Raw genomic sequence first — 16,058 nt, 5'->3', positions numbered from 1 at the left:
CGGTTCCAGACTGTAGCGCCTAGAACCCAATGTTCTTTCCATGATGTAAATGCACTTTGGTAAAATTCGGGGGTTCGAATTTTACACCAGCGCTTCACACAGGAAATAAGGTCTTTCTCACTATCAAATGTTTTACCGCGCAGGTGGGCCTCCAGACGACCGAAGAGGTAAAAATCAGACGGAGCCAAGTCCGGACTGTAGGGAGAACGAGGAACAATTTTCCAACCCATTTTCCTGATTTTCTCCTGCGTCATAAGGGCTGTATGGGGTTTGGCATTGTTGTGGTGTAGTCTGATGAGCTGACCCTGAAGCTGTGGTCTGTGGGTCTAAAAGGCACGTCGCAGCTTGTCCGATGACAAACAGTAACGGTCCCGGTTAATTGTAGAGCTAGGTTCCAAAAAGTCAATGATAATGACACCACACTAATCCCAGAAGAAGGGGGCCATCACATTTCGGCCTGCTGTTCGTGAAAGTCTTGGTTTCTTCTTCTGAGCGGAAACTGGATGACGCTACTCCATGGATTGGGTTTTGCTCTCAGGAAACAACCATGTTTCAACCTGGGTAATGATGCCGTTAAAACACTGCTTCCACTCTTCAGTAAAGGTCTTCATGAGACCCTCGCACGCATTCTTCCTCATCGTTTTCATTTCTCTTGTCAATAACCTAGGCACCCAACGTGCAAAGAAAGGAGTTTTGCTATTTGGGGAGCAAAATAGCGGATGATGGTCGAAGTAGAGAGGATATAAAATGTAGACTGACAATGGCAAAGAAAGCGTTTCTGAAGAAGAGAAATTTGTTAACATCGAGTATAGGTTTAAGTGTCAGGAATTCGTTTCTGAAAGTATTTGTATGGAGTGTAGCCATGTATGGAAGTGAAACATGGACGACAAGTACTTTAGACAAGAAGAGAATAGAAGCTTTCGAAATGTGGTGCTACAGACGAATGCTGAAGATTAGATGGGTAGATTACATAACTAATGAGGAGGTACTGAATAGAATTGGGGAGCAGAGGAGTTTATAGCACAACTTGACAAGAAGAAGGATTGGTAGGACATGTTCTGAGGCATCAAGGGATCACAAATTTAGCATTGAAGGGCAGTGTGGAGGGTAAAAATCGTAGAGGGAGACCAAGAGATGAATACACTAAGCAGATTCAGAAGGATGTAGGTTGCAGTAGGTACTGGGAGATGAAGGAGATTGCACAGGATTGAGTAGCATGGAGAGCTGCATCAAACCAGTCTCAGGACTGAATACAACAACAACAACAAGTAATTATGGGCAATTGAAAGGAAATATATAATAAAATTAAATTTTGGATTTTTAAAAATAGCCACCCTTTGCTTCGATCACTGCCTTGCATACTCTTGGCATGTGACTGGTCAGCTATTTTCAGTGTTTCAGCTGGAACGCGTCACCATTCTTGCTGCAGGATCTCCCAAAAGTGTGTCCTCACGATTCACTACTTATGGATTCTCTTGTCCAACTCATATCATAGTACTTCGATTAGGTGACAATAAGGGGACTAAGGAAGCCAATCCATATTTTCCTAAGTTTTCTGAACGTGTAGAGACTTCACATAGTTCTGACACAAGCGGAACGTATGTTTCAGGTCGTTGTCTTGATGCAAGACAAGCCCTTTCCCATTCAGACGCAAGCCAGATGTCTCGGCACGTCGCTGGTCTTTTGGTTCATTTTTACATCTACTTTCACCAAATATCCGACTTTATTCCTTCTAAAAGATCCCCTTGCCATCACAGAATCGGTGATTCACAGTTGGAATTATGCACTGAGGATTCAAGCGTTCATGGGGTAAAAGGAGCACGATTTGACGGCGTTTACTGCCAGACATTTCGAACTTCAATTCAACAATGAGTAAGGCTCTTTCCAAATCCACTGATGTACATTGTTGGTGTGCCGTGGCCCACTGATGCCGTTTCTTTTTGTTAACAGGACGCAACAATGGTTTCCTTGCTGCTACAGAATGCTGGAGTTTGGTTTTTGCCAGGCGCTGTCTCACTCCAGGCTAATTCACTGTGTATCCCTAATTCTGTTCAGTTCAGCAATCAATTCACGGACAATTTTGAATCTGTTACGTTTACTGGTCGCTACTAAATACTTTTCCTTGCGATCTGACATTTTCCTGGATTCTCCTGAATGACGACGGTCATCATAGGAGCCTGCATCTCGATGCCGGTATATGGTCTCGACAACTCCACTGTTGGAAATCTTCAATTTATTTGATATTTGTCGTACACTATCGCTTTCTTGGCGCACAGTGATTATCCTTACCCACGAGTCAAAAAGAATGTGGCATTCTAGGGCCATATTCAATTACTTTCGCTGCATATGCTACCTACTTTTGCAGCGTGCCTACCTTCAAACAAACGGAACTGGACCACATTCTGAGGCACTGCACCAGGGGGTCGGCTTGCTCCAGCTGCGGCGAGAGTGGACACAACCGCAAGGAATGTAAAGCAACAGGGGTCTGCATTCCGTGTAAAAATCGTGGGAAGAAATCCTGTGGTGCCACGGGACGGAACTGCCCCACTTACCGGATGCTAGAACAACGACTCATTTCCAGAATTGACTATGGCTGAGCAGGGCTCAGTTAACAGGATGCTTAAACACAAGTCCCCGAGTAAAAGAAGGAGGGATGCTGTGAGGACTAACAGATTTAAGGAATTTTTAAGGTCGCTTTCGGGCACCTTAAAAATTACGATAGTCGAGAAAGAAATTCAAACAGATCCTTTTATGGTGGACACATGCGTTCAAACTGATTTTCCGGGAAAGAACACAGCTCCCCCTTCCCCAAACCGGGGAGAAAGGCCGAATAAAAATCTACAACGGCAGAAGCATCCTGTGGTGGTGGCGGCCTCCCTGGCCCCTACTCACGAACCTAAACAAACTAAACGACAACCACTCCAAGAAAGTACAAGCACTAGTACCACGCAAACCCAACCGAGGCAGATACCCCAGTAATCAGGCTACCGCCTGTAGATCCGATTAGGGTGTATCCCAGCATTGAATTTACAATGCAACTGGCGAGATTGGAGCAGCCGGCTATCCTGATCACTGCCTTACGACATGTGGTCCGGGTAGGACATGACGAAGGAAGAAAGGTCACCTTCTCGGTAATGGAAGCTGTGGATAGAATACAATTGAAGTCAGCGAACCTTCTCACCGACTTCGGAGCCCTGCGAGACTTACTCAAGAAAGTGTTTGACAGACGTGGGGAGAAATTTGACCTAAATGACATCTACATTCAATCAGTCCTAGCTCATGGTCGAATCGCCTTTGATTGGAGCAAGACTTGGCCTGACGATAGAATGCATACTTACTTCCCATAATGACTAAATTAACTGTTGGACAACTAAACACGCATAACAGCAGACTTTTGATGCAGGAGCTCCGAAGAGAGGTGGAGGAGAAGAGGCTTGACGTACTCTGCTTGCAGGAGCCGTACTCTCAAGCTGGGAAACTTTCATTTGCAGCCGCTACATGGCAAATAGCTAGTAGTGGGGAAGCCCCCAAAGCGGCAATTGTCATCACAAACCAGTCTCTACATGTAACAACACTCGCACAATTTTCCACCAGTCGCTGCAACGTCGTGGAGGTACAGGCTCCTATGGGAATTATAACCTTTATAAATATGTATTTTCAATATGGAGACAACATTGAACAACATCTGGATCACATAACAAGAGTAGCCACGGCGTTGCGGGGACGCAAACTGGTTATAACAGCCGACATAAATGCGAAAGCCCCCCTGTGGTACAGTGGCACAAGAGATGAAAATGGTGAAAAAGTGGAAGATATGATTATGGCTTTACAACTTGTGGTTGCAAATAGACCTGGCAACCCTCCCACTTATGCAGCGAGGGGGGGGGGGGGGGGGAAGGCACCAATATAGATGTAACGTTAGTTACACCAAATTCTGCCAACATCATTGAGAATTGGGAAGTCAGAGAGAACGCTACAACAAGTGACCGTAATCTCATAATGTTTAGCCTAGGAAATAGAGGCTGTCACTGGGCCGCAGGGTGGGAGTTGCAACTGAACTTCAAGAGAGCTGACGGGGAGAGACTAGCGAGAGAGTGCGACATTCCTCCCTTGCCAGAAGGTGACGCACAGCAGGACCTGGACATAGACAAGCGGGCCGAAGAACTGGTGGGCGCAGTAACCAGAGCGGTTAAGGCAGCTGTTCCAACCAGGAGGAGGGCCATGGCGGCCTCCCCGTCGCCATGGTCAGCTGAACTTGAGGAAATGCGTCGATCTGTCAGAAGGCTGAGGAGGCACTACCAGCGCAGTGTCGTCTGGTGGGAAAAGCAAAGGTGGTTACTGCTATACCTGGAGGCAAAAGAGAAATTTCAAAAAGAACTGAAAGAAGTCAGAATACGCAGTTGGAAAAGATTTGCGCTGGACCAGCTGGCCTTGGATCCATGGGGAGTACCTTACAAACTAGTAAGGGAAAAGATCCGAACCCCAATGATGCTATCAACGGTCAGGCGCGGGGATGGGATGACAGAGTCCTGGCAGGAGACTGTCGAGGTCCTTCTCCGGTCCCTGCTGCCTGATGACGATGAGGCCAGCGACACGGAAGGCCAGTCCCAGTTACGAAATCAAGATCTGGACAGAATAGCTAACAACAGGGCAGTCTACCCCTTCTCTGAAGAGGAGGTGGCTGCCCACATCAAAGCACTAAAAACAGGAAAAGCCCCCGGCCCAGACGGCATTGTGGCGGAGGTGGTGCAGTTCCTGGCACCTCAACTGGTGGCGCCACTAACCCAGTTATACAATGAGTGCCTAAGACAGGAAAAATTCCCGAAAATCTGTAAAGAGGCAAACGTTGTGATAATCAAGAAGGACCCGACAAGGACCCAGCGGATGTGAAGTCCTATAGGCCGATCTGCCTATTGGACATTCTCGGGAAACTATTTGAGAAACTGCTAGCTGACAGACTGACTGCACACCGAGTGCTGTGCGGGATGAGTGGCAGGCAGTTCGGCTTCAGGCCGGGGCGATCGGCAACTGATGCGATTGCTCTGGCAGCCGAGGTCTGCGACTCTACCCCATACAAGTACGTTGTTGGCATCATGGTTGACATCAGTGGCGCCTTTGACAACCTGTGGTGGCCTTCGCCCTTCTCCTGCTTGCGGGAGAAGGAGTGTCCAGGGTCGCTATATGGTTGCCTGAGGAGCTATTGTGAAGGGCGGGAGGTCTGACTATCATCCCCTAGCGGTAGAGTAGGAAAATCTATAACTAAGGGATGTCCCCAGGGCTCCATCTTAGGTCGCCTGTTCTGGGACATCCATATGGAACCGCTTTTAGATAGTTTGGAGCAGAGTGACGAAGTGTTAGAGGTGATAGCCTACGCGGATGACCTCCTTCTGCTGGTCGGCGGCCGGAGCCGTGAGGACATTGAGCCAAAAATAGATAGAGCAATGACCAAATTACAACTGTGGTGTACAAATACTAAGATGACGATCTCACTAACAAAATCGACGTACTTATTACTGAAGGGGCAGCTGGTAAGGAATCCTACAGTTAGAATCGGAGGCTCACCAGTTATAAGACGACAAGAGACTCGCTACTTGGGCGTCATCATCGATGAAAGGTGGAACTATGGAAGGCACATTGAGTACGTAACCCAAAAAGAATTACAATTATTAAACAACCTTACTTCCATAGGCCATAAACGATTTAACCTTCCACCACACCTAATCAAGCTGTACCATAATAGTATATTAACGTCGGTAGTGGGTTACGGATCGGGAGTCTGGGCACATAGGCTCACGAGGGTGATGCCTGCCATGGCAGTGAGAAGAGTACAGAGAAACATGCTGTTAAAATCTATAGGGGCGTACAGAACATCCCCAGGAAGTGCGCTATTAGAAATAATGGGGCTCTGTCCTTTAGATATAAAAATACGAGAACAAGCAGCATGGTATTGGCTTAAGAAGGGGAACAACGCGAAAATAGAGAATATCCTGGGAGCACTGGTGAGGGACAAGGGAGAAATACGCAGAAGGGGCGAGGACTTATGGCAGCAGTCTTGGGAAACAGAAGAAACTGGCAGAAGAACCTTTGCGTTCTTGCCAAATGTAAAAGAAAGGCTAGGGATGGAGTACTTCGAACCAACGCGGGGTCTAATACACTTTCTCACTGGTCATGGGCCCTACCCGACATACTTGTGTCGGTTTAGGAGAAAGGCTACACCCCGAGTGTGACTGTGGTGCTTCGGAGGGCACTCCCGATCATGTGGTTTACGAGTGCCCCCTTTTCGATGATGTAGCAGTAACACTAAGACAACAGCTACCACATAACAACACATATGACCTATTAAGACATGAAGGAACTTTTGAAACCCTAAACAGACTGGCAAATGTATCACGGAAAGTACTGACGGCATAGTTGAGGGACTTTCACGACTAACGACATAAACCGAATGTGTCCAATTACGCTGATCCTATACCGCCTGTGCGTGGACAGCTCGACTTTTCAGTTGCAATCCGCCACGTGCAGGACTAGGGGGACCGGGGTACACTGATCAAGACTGAAGCACCGGAATTGATGTAGGTTAGTACAGTAGTTGTAGCTTTAGATATAGATGTTAAGTTAGGAACCTGCAGCGACAAACAATCTTGGCCCGCCCAGTGTCACGGGCACGCTCATCGGGATTAGCTCGATGAGCAGGGCCTAAAGCAGTAGGTTTATATCTATGCTGACACTCCTGTAACGCTGCAGGCAGTTAGGAATTAACAAGTAGGACGAAATTAACAATTAGCAAGTAGAATAGATTAATAGCTGTGGTCTGCCTATTATCCTGTAGTATCCTGTCTGTAGCTCACAATAAACATAGTACCAATATAATAATAATAATAATGAAAGTAGCTGCTAAATATCTAACATTGTAGAATTGTTATGACCCACTAATCACTAAGGTGGTGGGTTCCTTTTGTATAAATATTATTTTGATGTTGAATAAAGAATTAAAACAAAAAAAAAAAAACTGAACTACAACTGAACGAAACTGTAAACAACGTACACTCGTGCCCACTACTAGGGCCACCTGGCCTATTTAGTGAAACTGCTTGGACACGTAAAGCCAGTTCATATAAAACTGAAGAATACCAGTATGAATGTGAACGATAATTACCTGTAGAATACTGCAAGCGTCGTTACTAATCGTTATTTCAGCATTCTATTCTGTATTCAAACCAATAACTCACTAGGTCACGCCCATCCTGCTCCGTTGTAATTCGCAGCGGGGTGTTTCCAAACTTATGAAGGGTAGTGTATATTGATAGAAAAAGATGAAAATGTTATAAATGTAAAATAAGTGTATGGGAGCTCTTCTATAAGGGGACTGGGAAGCTTAAATGTGCATATACAGGGTCAAAAGTATTTAAACCGACAAACTCCGGGAGGTTGTAGGGGACATCAAAACAAATATTTTTCCCTAATGTCATATTTTCCTATGAGGATTATTTAAACCGGTGGAGGCCGTATTCCGTTCTTCAGTTGTTAGAGGTCGTATTACGCTCTTCAGTTGTAGGCAACTGCTGTCCACCAGTGTAGTAGTGCATTGTCTCTGTTTACTAATGGAGCGATACACCTGGAGTGAGTACACTCATATGGTTCGTGCGTACTACGTAGCGCACCACAATGAACGAGCTGCACAGCGGGTTTATCAACAACAATATCCTAATCGCCGTATCCCGCATCATACGACCTTTCCTGCTGTGTACCAACGTCTCCGTGAGACCGGGTCATTTAGCAGATTACCTGGACAGGGACACCGTCGCACAATAAGAACGCTGCAATTTGAGGAAGCTGTCTTTCGGCATGTGGAGCGGCATCCTTCAATCAGCACTCGTGCAATTGCACGTAACATGGGGACGAATCAGAAGAATGTAAGAACAGTCCTTCGAGAGCAATTGTTACCCGGCGGGGTCAGGGATTTTCTCTGCCTCGTGATGACTGGGTGTTGTGTGATGTCCTTAGGTTAGTTAGGTTTAAGTAGTTCTAAGTTCTAGGGGACTGATGACCATAGATGTTAAGTCTCATAGTGCTCAGAGCCATTTGAAACCAATTGTTACGTCCATTTCACTTACAGCGTGTCCACAACCTGGAACCAGTTGATTATCCACCCACAGCTCAGTTTTTGCAGTGGTACCTGGAACAGTGTGAATGCATCCTACATTTCCATCCTCTGTCTTGTTTACCGATGAAGCAACTTTCAGGCGTGATGGAGTCTTCAACATGCACAATTCGCATGTTTGGAGTGAGGATAACCCACATGCCACAGTTACTAGCGCTCATCAAGTGTGGTTCTTCGTTAATGTGTGGGTCAGTGTTGTTGGGACTGTTTAATTGGGCCGTCTCTGCTACATTGGCCATTAAATGGCAGGTCCTATTACAATTTTCTCGCCAGAGCATTGCCAGAATTGCTGGAAGACGACCCGCTCCCTACAAGACAACGCATGTGGTTCCAACATGACGGGGCGCCGGCACATTTCCGTCGTCGTGTGCGTCGATTCCTGGACCGACGGTTTCCAGAAAAGTGGATTGGAAGATGTTGTCCTGTACCATGGCCTGCTCGATCCCCAGATATGTCCACTCTGGACTTTTCTGTGTGGGGAGAGATGCGCAACCTTGTTTACGCAACTCCTGTTGCATCAGAAGAGGATCTGGTTGCCCGGATAGTAGCAGCAGCAGGAACAATTCAGGATACTCCTGGGGTTTTTGCCCATGTCAGAACATCATCCGACGGTGTAATCTTTGTTTACTTGTCTATGGAGGCATTTTTGAAGATCTACTGTAGTTGAAATTGCATTGTGTTAATGTGTTGTCTCTTGGTCCTAAAAAAATGGAAAAGTGTTTGTTGGTTTAATTAATTTTCCGCCAGAGAAATCTTCCTCTACCCGTTTAAATACTCCTCATAGGAAAAAATGACACTATGGAGAAATATTTGTTTTGATGTCCTCTACAACCTCCCAGAGTTTGTCGGTTTAAATACTTTTCACCCTGTATACCCATGTTCAGGAAAAACACAACACTCTGAACGACTAGAGACAGGAAGTTCATATTCACAGGTCACATACATTAGTATGTTCTGCAGAAATGATTAGTACTTCAGTCGCCTCGGTTCAGCATGTGCCCTGTTGCCTAGTAGGCCCAGGGTCCGCCAATGGCTCTGATAATTTGTTCCATGTGTGAGAGCATTGACATGTATAAGGCACGAATGGCGTCCTGTGGTGCATCCACCTTCTTCAAAAGATCGTCTGTGGTGGTTGACATTGGGTCATAGCAGTGCACTAGTCGTTTCACCATATCCCACACATTTTCGATTAGCGACAAGTCTGGTGATCTGGCGGGCCAGGGAAAAAGGCTGACATCCCATGACACCAAGAAGGCATGTGATCGTGCAGCAAATGTGGTCGTGCATTGTCTTGCTGAAACATGACGTCTGGGGTGTTGTACAGAATGGGTATGGCTACAGGTCGCAGGATGTCATTCACGTAGGTCACATTGGTCACAGTACCCTAGACATGCACCAACTGTGGTTTGTGGCTGTACCCAGTAGCACCCCAGGTTGATGTTGCATGTCTTGTGCGAATGCAGTCACTGTGATGGCACCCCTCTGTCTGTGGTGAACCAAAATGCGACCATCGTTTTCAAACAGACACAACCAGGATTCGTCCGAAAACACTCTCTTATGCCATTCCTGTTCCCTGTGGCATCGTTCCACACACCATTGCCGTCTAGCTTGTTTGTGCTCATTCGTCAAACGTAAGCAGAGAAGTGGACGACGCGCACGTAATCCACGCCATAATAAATGACAATGGACTATCGCTCCTGATAGTGTACGATGTGTTGCACTGTTCCACTGTTGCACCAGAGCCAAAGAGGATATAGATCAGTTCAGCAATGCCATTCGAACGAGGTGTCGATGTTCTCGGGGGGTGGTCTGGGTGGTGCGACCTGACCCATCTCGTCATGTTCCAAAGCCTTCCGTGAAACATTCTGCACAGACCCGTTCCATTGCGGATGCATTTCGTCCCACACGAGCAGCGATTTCCAGGGTTGATGCATCACATTGTCTCATGACAATAACATGCCCTGTTACAAATTCACTGATTTGATGGCACAGTTCACGCATACAGCTGTGAGGTATCATGCACATCTGCCCAGGTCACACTGATCCATTACCTTTGGTTTATAGCGACAACGACACATTTTACCAGTAGGTGTGATACGTGTTACTAACCGGACACAATGGGAAGGACCAGGCCCCTTTGCTTTTTTCTTTTATCACTCGTTTATTACATCAGATAAATACACATTTTAAGACAAAATTTAACTACATGAAATATTGCCCCCAGTAAAGGTGACAAAACTTAGTTGTCTTAAGGGTTTCTGCTGGTAACAAATTTTAAGGAGGCAATGTATGGTTTATCAATGTAGCTCAAACACGTAGCTAGTGATTGAATCACGACACAGACACTTCAACAATTTCGTTAACAAATAAATAGCGTGAATTTGTACTCACAGTAATCAACTAATCAACAGCCTTGCCATTGAATAAGTAGTAGGCCATTTAGAACGAATTAGCAACACCCCACAACTAGGGGAGTTAATACCAACAGTCTTTAAATGTCTTGCTCCCCATTAAATAAACAAACTTACAATAATTAAATGAATAACAAATCAAACACACTACGCTCCACTCAAACTCTTCAGTGGAAGCCAAGCCAAAATGAAGATTCCATTAACTGACTAACACTGAAGTCACACTAAAGCTCATCTCTGTATTCCCAGACACACATGGGGGGAACTTATACAAGACAAGATTTTGAAGGGAGCACATCAGTAAAATCGGTAGTGGAGCAAACTCGTGCCACTGAAAATTAAGGTACTAGACCGGAGCACAAGGTGGTATACAATGAGGTTGCCTTAGTGCTATACTGCGCTCCAAAATATTCATTCAAATGGCCAATTCACAATTAAGTACACATAAACCAGCATTAATTAACGAGGAGTGACACCAGGTCGCTCGAAGGGATTACAACACTTAATTGAAAAGACAAATGCCAGAAGCGGCAGTAACATCAAACACCTTCTCCGAGTTTTAACCAGGAGTCACTTCTCGCTATACAAGTAAACATTTAACCAAGCACAAGGAAGGAACCCCAAAGAGAAAATTCAAATAAAACCCCCAAAAGATTCTAAAGGACAGGGAACCCCAAATATTTAATTTTAAAAGAATTAGCTCTCTCCAAAGGCAATGTAAACACGAAGGCCACACTTAAGAGGCCACCAAAATTGGTTACAAAAGGTCTTATACATTTGCTCATTTTCATTAAAGAAACACAAGGCTGCTTAACTTCTGGTGGACGTCCGGTATGGCTCGTGTAGGATACACCAGGCAGCAACCCAAGCTAGGTGGTCGCAAGGCTCGGCGAGCAAAATCAGAAGAGCAGACAGGCAGGCAGCCAACACATATCCTCCACGCTGAACCGGCAGACCGCGTACAACCAACTACACATATACGTGGTTGGTTCCACCTCGTACCTTGCGGCGTCTCAGCAGGTAGCCCGAGCAAACGTAAACTGCCACTCGCCCCGCGAATGCCGAAAACAACAAGGCAAGCAAAGATGAGATACATCGAAGGATCGATAATGGACATCCAGGAGACTGGCGCGCCAGTAACGAGCGCCACAGCTCAGGTAGTGTTACGCCACGATATTGACGTTGACTTTGAACCCATGGGCCGACATGGTTCAGCTGCTAATCATTCCTGCAGAACATACTAATGTACATGTCCTGTGGATATGAACTTCCTGTCTCTAGTTGTTCTGTTTTTTTTTGTGAACATGATTGTGTTAGTGCTTCACTGAGCTGGGGATGCTGGCTGTCATACATGCATTTTAATATACCTGGTAATACATACTGACTAAACAAGAGGTCTCAGACTGATGTGCAACTACTTGTAAAAAAATAGTTCCATCTAATAGCTAACTTCTTTTATGAATGATGCAGTATATTCCCTTACAATTCATGTAAATGAATCTGAACCCACAGTATGCTTTAGCTCAGAACCAGATGCTTACTCGTAGGCATATTACGGTAGTTCATGCTTTCAGTGATAGTAAAGAACATCAGTTCTGTGTATCTGTAATGCTCCCTCTCACTACAGAGTATGGAAAAACACGAGGGCATGGGAGGGACGAGAGGGGACATTGATCCTTATTGGCCCAGGAGGGGAGCGGCAGAGGGGGGTAATTTCCCGCTTTTTAAACATGCACAGGACAGCTGTGGTAGTCTTGGCACTTGTACTTCCTGTAATGACTTGCCATCTCTCATTCCAGCCAGAGAGATTCATAGCTAGGAGGTGCTGTCTGTCTCATGACCAGCGCTGTCAGTCATTCTTCAGCTGGTTTGAGACCTGCACAGCAGTGCGCCCGCTCACCATGCTGAGTCGGCAGCACCCTCGCAATGGACACATTGTGTTGTCGACAGCATCTTCATTGTGGTGTGGCTTGGTGTTGGGCGTCGAGTTTTGGGAGTTCAGGCTGCGGTCTCCTCCACGTGTATTTAGAGGACAGTGCGCTTCTCTCCTATGAAGGGAAAAATTCTTTGCAGTCTAGATTTTTGTGGTTTTTTTTCCTTTAATGAGTTTCGATTCCCCCTAAAGGGGGCGGGCTGGCAGCAGCTTAGTAGGCTGCTCTTCAGCTTACAGAATTTTTAAAACAGGAAGAAGGTAATAAATAATAAAAGCAGGCCATAAAAACGGTGACATAAATTGTAAAATGGCGGAAAACTGAGGAAGTTAAAACATAAAACAAAGGGTTGGTGATGTGGAAAATTGTGGAAGTTAAAACATAAACCAAAGGGTTGGTGATGCTAATAAAATACACAGGAAGCAGACAGGTAAAATAGTAGACCGACAATTAAAAAAAACTCGGCCACAGTCTGGTTTCTGTTCGCAAGAGATATAAAAATCACACCCAGTGACAGTACGATTTCTGTTCGCAACACTTCGGAAGAGACGCACAACACTTAAAACACTGCACTAAAAAGTTGGCACGAAGATGACACACCACAACCAAGGGCAGATGGTGGGGGACCTGGACAGATGAGGGGAAAAAAGAGGGGGAAGGAGAGAAAAACGAAGTTGGGGGGGGGGGGGGGGGGAGCAGACGTGACAGGGAGTGCGGAAAGGCAGATGAGGGGAATACAAAAGGACTCTGGGGACAGAAGGGGGGCAGAGAGAGGGTAGACAGGGAAAAAACAGGATGGAAGGAGGGGAGTGGGAGCCTGGGAAAAGGACAGAGGAAGGGAGATTCTTGTTGTATTGTTTGTGGTTATTTATGAGTCTGCTAGGGGCTCTCTTATAGTGATGTCACACACTAATAAAGCCAGTTACATACTTTTTTTCTGTGCTGCGTAATTTGTTTTGTTAGCATATCACACTCTTCTATTTGTTTAATGGGGTATTTCGTTTAATTATATGAGGTTCATTCAAATGAAACCTGGTCGCTGCGTCTACCTTTGCCTTACACGTAAGGTGGTACCATGTAACCGCAGGTATGGTGGCACCTTCTATTGGCAGAGAGACTGAAGCGTGTGCACCGTTTGATGTTGCATAGCACCAGTGTGGTTTCACGCCGTAGAGAAGGAGGTCACACAAGTTATCGTCCGCTACAGAACATGCAGGGGAGTAAGCAGGAACAACGAGGAGTGATTCGATTTTTGGCGTCGGGGGGAGTTGGAGGCCATGAAATGTATCAGCGGATGAAGGTTGTGTACGGTGAGTACAGTCTGAGTCGTTCTAGTGTTGTGGAATGGCGCAAACGATTCCTTGAGGGGCGCGACTCGCTGGAAGACGATGCTCGTCCTGGGCAGGCTCATCCACAGTACAGTCCCGAACATTCACCATGTGACTTCCATGTGTTTGGACCTCTAGAACAAGCTATTAGCGGAAATCGATTCGCAATGGACGACGAAGTGTGTGACTGGGTCCAGGTCTGGATCCGACAGCCGCCTACTAGCTTCATCAAGGATAGAATAGACCAGCTAGAGTTGCAATGGGATAAATATGCCAACAGTTTTTGCGACAATTTTTGAGTATGTGCACTGTATATAAACACATTTTTGAGTTAGTAAAATAGCTACCGTTACTTTACACTAGTGACTGGGTTTCATTTGAATGCCCCTTATATGCTGCGCTAGTTATTCAGTCATGTATGATATTTGGGAAAAATTGCATCGTAAATTATACCAGCTGCTGCAGAATACACTGTGGCATCATTTTAGTATAATGAGTCAATCAAATACTGTAATGTCCAAGTGTCCTGCCTCCTCCCGCCCTCTTTTTCTCCCTCTCTCTCTCTCTCTCTCTCTCTCCCTCTCCCTCTCCCTCTCCCTCTCTCTCTCTCTCTCTCTCTCTCTCACACACTCACACACACACACACACACACACACACACACACACACACACACACACACACACACACGCTTTCCAGTGAGATGTCGCTGTATAAAATGATCTGCAGGAGGTATTATTGTTTTTATTTAATTCATCACATATTTATAGTCATTCTGGAAAATTACATTACTTTCATTGTAAATAATAGCTTTCAGCTATCAGTCGTCCTTTTCAAATTTTATTGGCAGATCTATATTTCAGCTAGAAACTAACCATTCTCAATGCACTATCATTCTTGATTCAATGCATGTAATGCCTGCTGGTCGGGCTTCATCCACAGTTCATCGAATACTACAACTTTTTAAATTTTATCGGCAGTTCTAGATGTCAGCTAGAAACTAACCATTCTCAATGCATTATCATTCTTGATCAATGCATGTAATGTACTACTATTGTACTACTACTGTAGTATTCAATGAACTGTGGATGAAGCCCGACCAGCAGGCATTACATGCATTGATAAAAAATTTTAGTGCATTGAGAATGGTTGGTTTCTAGCTGAAATCTACATCTGCCGATAAAATTTAAAAAGGGCGACTGATAGCTGAAATATACAAGTCAATATAACAGTCGCCGAGTGCAACAGGCTTCTGAATGTAAGGTAACCTGATTCCTTTCGTTGTTGAAGAAGGTCCATTTCACTCACTGGCCACGTATGGAAAATCTTGCAATCTTGCATGTCGCATTCATGCCACCATTGCTCCAACATTTCCACATTTAACACTCCAATCACTGCTTCACGCCTGTTGACATGCAGTTTCGATCGGAGTGTGATAAGTGAGGGCCAATATTTGCCCTCAATATTACAACACATCGGTCCAGCCACTCTTAACTTCCTCCAACCCCTTCACATAGATGTGCTATTCTGGTGTAGTAACTGCATGTATACCATTCATCACTGCCTCATACAGCTGACCCCGGCTTTGATGGTGCTGGTTTTTCATCAACCACTCTACATTGGTTGCACCCAGCACATAGTAGAGTATCATCCAGTGCAGACTGAAATCACCACATGCAACCATGCTACTTCATGGACAACCCACCATCTGAAATGAAACTTCCTTCGTAACAAATCAGTTGTCTCTGTTGCAGAATCTTTTGGGATCAAAGAAGACATCGGCCATGCTTCTGGAATAACATAGCAATGAACAATCTCATGCAATATCATACTCTATTCCTCGGTGTGAGAGAGTTGTTTTCCCTCCTACCTTGAGTAAGATGAGGCAACGGCCTTGCCGCAGTGGATACACCGGTTCCCGTAAGATCACCGAAATTAAGCGCTGTCGGGCGTGGCCAGCACTTGGATGGGTGACCATCTAGGCCGCCATGCACTGTTGCCATTTTTCGGGGTGCACTCAGCTTCGTGATACCAATTGAGGAGCTACTCGACCGAATAGTAGCGGCTCCGGTCACAGAAAACCATCGTAACGACCAGGAGAGCGGTGTGCTGACCACAAACCCCTCCGATCCGCATCCTCATCTGAGGATGACACGGCGGTCGGATGGTTCCGGTGGGCCACATGTGGCCTGATGATGGAGTGCTTTCTTTGAGTAAGATGCCTTCCTG

The 16,058-nt window shown here is 45.7% G+C and overlaps 1 pseudogene; it reads left to right on the top strand.

Annotated features, from left to right (window-relative positions):
• The first annotated feature begins 15,713 nt into the window (after positions 1-15,713).
• On the top strand, positions 15,714-15,831 carry LOC124717418 (annotated as a pseudogene).
• Positions 15,832-16,058: the final 227 nt, after the last annotated feature.

The sequence above is a fragment of the Schistocerca piceifrons genome, chromosome 9 (genome assembly GCF_021461385.2).
Source record: "Schistocerca piceifrons isolate TAMUIC-IGC-003096 chromosome 9, iqSchPice1.1, whole genome shotgun sequence".
NCBI lineage: Eukaryota > Metazoa > Arthropoda > Insecta > Orthoptera > Acrididae > Schistocerca > Schistocerca piceifrons.
This window is presented reverse-complemented; position numbering and strand designations above follow the sequence as displayed.